General features: G+C 37.8%; 1 pseudogene; it reads left to right on the forward strand.

Annotated features, from left to right (window-relative positions):
• Positions 1 to 804: 804 nt before the first annotated feature.
• On the forward strand, positions 805 to 1,818 carry LOC113078665 (complement C3-like; annotated as a pseudogene).
• The last annotated feature ends 4,025 nt before the right edge of the window (positions 1,819 to 5,843 follow it).

Below are 5,843 nucleotides of genomic sequence, written 5' to 3' on the forward strand. Positions count from 1 at the left end.
CGACCCTTAAAAGATCAACAGCGCGGCTGCCAGTTTACCAAAGGTTGAATTTACACAACTGGTTTTTGTAGGTCATTTACAGGAAATCTGAACTGGACCACAGTCAACTCTTCACATTCTTTTCTGCTCTTTATGAATCTCCTGTTTGATTCACAAAACTGAACTCAGTTTTACTGACAGCAGCTTTATTAAGACCCTGAACAAATGTGAAATTGGAGCTACGTGAATTCAAAATATTGGATTCATAAAATCTATAAAAATAGAAAACTGTTATTTCAAGCATAAATATAATTAGCTGTACTGTTAGACTGTAGATTGGTGAACTGAAGTGTATTTATAACTCAAATGCTAACAGACCGAGAGAGTGATCAGTTTGGACTCTGAGGGTGGAGGAGGTGGGTATAAATCTGAGCTGCTGTTAAAGTGAAAGTGAAAGTGAAAGTGAAAGTGAAGTGACATTCAGCCAAGTATGGTGACCCATACTCAGAATTTGTGCTCTGCATTTAACCCATCCGAAATGCACACACACAGAGCAGTGAACACACACACACACACACTGTGAGCAGTGGGCAGCCATTTATGCTGCGGCACCCGGGGAGCAGTTGGGGGTTCGATGCCTCGCTCAAGGGCACCTAAGTCGTGGTATTGAAGGTGGAGAGAGAGCTGTTCATGCACTCCCCCCACCCACAATTCCGTCCGGCCCGAGACTAGAACCCACAACCCTTCGATTGGGAGTCCAACTCTCTAACCATTAGGCCACGACTTCCCCTGGAAGAGGAAGAGACACACAGACAGACAGTCAGGATGGAGGTGAAGCTGCTGTTTCTGACTGTTGTTCTGCTCTCCTCACCGCTCCTCACACTATGTGACCTGCTGTGAGTATCAAACACACTGTTCATGGATTCACTGACAGATCTGTTCTCAAACGCTCTGATTCGATCTCCTCAGGTTTGTTCTGTCAGCTCCTTATCTGCTGAGGGTGGGATCCTCAGAGAACGTGTTTGTGGAGGCTCAGGATTACTCTGGAGGAGACCTGAACGTGAAGATCATAGTAAGGAACCACCCAAAAAAGACTGAGAGATACTGTCTCGATCAGTGAGACTGACTGCAGACAACAATTTCCAAATCCTTAAAGACATAAAGGTGAGAGTGCAGTACTTACAGTGCAGCGATGTCTCATTTATTTTATTAACTGACTGGTTATCTGTTGTACAGATCCCTGATGATCAGAACCTCTTCTCTGACGATCCTCTGGAGAAGCAGTATGTGTATCTACAAGCTCAGTTTCCATCCGTCACTCTGGAGAAAGTGGTCCTGCTCACATTCCAGTCTGGATATATATTTGTCCAAACAGACAAACCCATCTACACACCTGCGAGCACAGGTACCATTAAGTGCTGAAAACACAACCAATTTAGAGTGCATTAATAAACTTTGAACTTTCAAACATCAGCTTGATGTTATTCTGTTGAATATTAAACTGCCTGCTGCTTTTATAAGAGTTTGTATCTGCAGAAAATAAAACCATCCGAATTAAAATTAGATTTTTTGCTTTCACCTTTTTGCAGTTTTTTACAGGATTTTCTCTCTGACGCCCAACATGACACCACTCAGTGAGTCTAATATCAGAGTGGAAATAATGGTAAAATCTGTTATTACACACACACACACACACACACTCATTCATGATATTTCAGCTGTAATGAGTGCTGATGATCTCTGCAGTCAGTGTTCATGCTGATTTCTGTGTTTCTGAAGAATCCTCAAGGCATCACAGTATCATCAGAGGATATTTACAACCAGAGGGATGAAGTCTAGAAGATTTGCCATTCCTAAGATTGCCAGGTGTGTGTATGTGTGTGTGAACTACGAAGACTGATCCTGAGTGAACTGACTGGATTTAACCCTCTGGAGTCTAAGGGTATTTTTGGGGCCTTGAGAAATTTTGTCATGCCCTGACATTTGTGCTTTTTTCAGTTTCTTATAAATATCTAAATGGGTAAAGTCTAATATCACTATAATCAGCACAAACTGGGCTATAATAATATGTGAAATGCATGCATGTACATGATTGTATTTTTGAGAAAAAAAATGTTATGCATGGTTAGTGAAAAACTAAAAATGTTAAATCACTTGAATAAGGCAATAAAACACATACATAAAATTGGTTGCCGGAAAAGCTGAGAACTGGAGCTTGTAGCCTAGAATTTTTCTTTCTGAATGATGTGAAAATCATCTTGTTTACTCACTCACAGAAAACAATATATTGATTTAAATTTTCTAAAACACTTTTTGTTGGTAAAAGTCATATGCGAGTAGGCGTCAACTATCATGAATATCATTGTGATTTACACCTGAGAAGACAAAGGCTTGCATAATGAGCTGCATAATGAGCTGCATAATGAGCCTCTCATTCTACTGTGCCACTGAGAGGGAGGAGTTACAAGAAAGAATGTGAGAACAAAATAAAAGTATATAATTTTATGTTTGTAGTTTATTAAGAATATATTTAATTATCCCACAACATAATTTAATATCCACTTGGGGGAGCAGTTAAACAGTTTATTAGGAACAATCAAAGCTGACTTTCAAATTTTTTGGCATCCTTTCTCTAGTCACACAATCCTTCAGAAATCCTTTTAACAATCTTATTTTCTACCAAATAAACCCCATTTATTATCATTATTATTATTATTATTATTATTAATGTTGAAAAGAGCTGATAATATTTTTCAGGTTTTTTAGGGGGAATAAATCGAAAGAACTGCATTGTTTTTACATTTGTTAGAGTTATCTCTATTTGTCACATTTATATTATTTACATCAAGCTTTTGAATGGTATAGTATTGTATATTGTTATTGAAACTTCATAATGTTTCACTTGATTATACATTTAGTCAGGAATTATAGTTTGGAAAAAGTGAATTATGTGAAAACTAGTACAAATAAATAAAAAGAGACTTACTCATGTTTATGATCTCTGCTGAATAAAGTGCTTCATTCTTTTTTCTGAGGAAATCCATTTCTCAAATCCTCAACCACATCACATCTTTTTGGGGTGAATTATGTCTTAGTCCTCTCATCGCGAAGCAAACAGTAAAATAAAATAAAAACTTGAAGAATAGTCTGGCTGCTTTTTCTTCTGTGTGTGTGTATTCAAGCCGCGCGCTTCAGTTTGAATCTGAATAGCGCGTTGAGCGCGGGGGCGTGGTCACATTAGATATAATGAGCGGAGATATGAAAAATAGACATTGCGTTGTTTTCATATGGATTACTTTATCTCAGAATATTTGTTTTCGGCAGCACTTGTTTAGTTTAAAAGTAGACATTCCAGGCTTTCTATAGATATCTCTCTCATGTCTCTTCGTTGAGTATTCACGGAGTTACAGTTCATTTTAATGAAATGTTTGTACATGACGATCAGCGGAGACAAAGACTGTAGACAGCGCACCTTGTTTGTTATCTTTATTTTATAAGTGCACAAAGGTTTTTTGTTATTATGTCTGTATCCAAAAAAAACTAGACCCTTTACAGATTCGATTGATGTATTGCTCTTATCTGTACGATTAAAACTGAGAGTGTAATTTAAGTTCTTTTCGGGGTTATCAGGTGAAAATGACTCAAAACGCATATATGCGTTAATCGACTCGAAAGGGTTAATTTCAATTATCCACGATGTCTACCTCAGGAATAATTCTTGAATTTATCTACAAACAGCAGCTCCTCGTAAATGTGATCTGTTTTATAAGGCTGATTAAGTTTGTTTTATAATGCTTATTTATTAATGTTATCCAGCTCTGGGATCTGGAAGGTGGTCACACTGTTCTCAAACACTCCTTAGAAGACATTTTCTACAGACTTTGAGGTCAAAGAATATGGTAAAACCTGATTGAAATGTACTGACACTGTAGTGTGATGTCATCAAGTTTAGACACACTTTTAGCGCAGTGGGATGCGCACGACAACTCTCGCGTCCTTTGTAGACAAAGACAGTGACTAATAATCCTGCACACCTTTTAAATGTGTCAAATCTAAAATAAGGTTTGATACCATGTAGCTTAGAGAAAATATAATCACAGACTCAGGCACAGGCTTGACATTTATCCTGCTTGAATTAGTTCTAAGAAATGCACATAACTTCATAAGCACCAAACTTTCATCTGTGAATATTAAATATTAAATATTAAATATATTAAATATTTTAACTATAGTGTTTTTCTTTCATTTTCCGTGACCAAAGCAGTCAAATTTAACACTGACCCTGGTCAGCACCAGGGTCAGATTCTACCTGTAATCTGATCCATAATCAGCCGCCAGTTATTGCTACTCAGCGCCAACTCCTCCGCCACAGTGTATTCTGGGGAAGGTGGCCCTCGCCCAGTTTTCTAAATCCTACACTTTTTTTCTGTTTGCTGCTGCTGCTGCTGCAAAAAAAAAAACATTTGTGAAAGGGTTCCTGAAAATAATAAAAGGTTACCCACACAGCAAAAGGACTCCGTGGCGGATCGGCCGCGAAGGTATCGTGGCTTCCGGAACGGACAAGCGAAACGGACCTGTATCGGCGTCCACTTGCGCGCAATGACGGATCCGAAACGAAGGCGGATCGTGGACCCGCACATTGAAACATATATCCGCCACGGACCCGCAACGGACTCCTAAAAATACTGTCTCATCTGGCCCGGGTCCGTTTTGGACCCGTTTATCTCATTTTCAAAATCCCTTCTGTTCTTGTTGTAGGATAAAATAGGATAAACTAAATATTAAGATAAACTATGCCTTGTAAGATAAACTATCACTATGTCTAGCCTAGGCTACTACAGCAATATAAACCTAAGCTTAAATCTGCATTGCCTTGTATTTTTAACACAACAAATTTGTAAATAAGCCTAACAGAAAAGTTCCAATGCAAGACACAAATTTACTGTACAAAAGTAATCACTACTCAATGGAAATATAAAACTGACATTTGCATTTATGGAGTTATAGGTTATAGTCTATTCAGTTCTTGTTAAGTAGCCTATGTTGGCTAGGCTAATCTACATTCATTTTATGGTCAAAACCTAATTTAATGCTTTGTACTATAGGCCTAGGTCGGTGCAAACATAAAAATATTTTATCTATTAGACCACAACTTCAATGAAATGTTGCACTGCACAGCATCAGAAAATGAATAACTGGTGAAAGACAAGAGGTTCAATAAAAAGATGATTTGTTGTTTAAACATTTCTTTTACTCCGTTTGTGTGGATGGAGGCGGGACACGACTCCTCGTTACCCGGTCTGCTGCCAGGTTGAACCACCTGATTGCATGCTTGGTGACCTCTGCATCCGTGGCTGACCGGGTCACAGTGTTTTTCCTAACAGCACCTGTAATCAAACAGACAGATAGGTTTATGTTTATGGTATGTAGCGTCCAAAGCCAAGTATGCTTACACAATAAAATATTTGAGATAGCTATGAATGAGATTAAATTAAAAAGAAACTTGACTTACAAAGTTATAAACAGGGTTGTGGAGGTTAAAATAAGAGGTGGGTAAACTATGAATTCATGATCCAGGTAAGGTGTGCCGAGCCTTTCGCTATCGGTCATTAAAGACATCCAAAATGTTCAAACAATATCAGTGGTATTAAATGGTCCCTTTATCAGAGCAAATATTGTATGTGGATAAATCAATGTTGTTTTGTAATATTTTAAGTTTGGTAGGGTCCTATAACATTCTATTTTTTTGGTAAGCTCTTAACATTACATAAACCAATGTATAAACTATTTTTGACATTTGAGCAGTGGGTAAACTCCATGTACTTGCATTTAGTCCTGGTTTACATTACATTACATTACATTAC

Source organism: Carassius auratus, unplaced genomic scaffold (assembly GCF_003368295.1).
Source record: "Carassius auratus strain Wakin unplaced genomic scaffold, ASM336829v1 scaf_tig00026283, whole genome shotgun sequence".
NCBI lineage: Eukaryota > Metazoa > Chordata > Actinopteri > Cypriniformes > Cyprinidae > Carassius > Carassius auratus.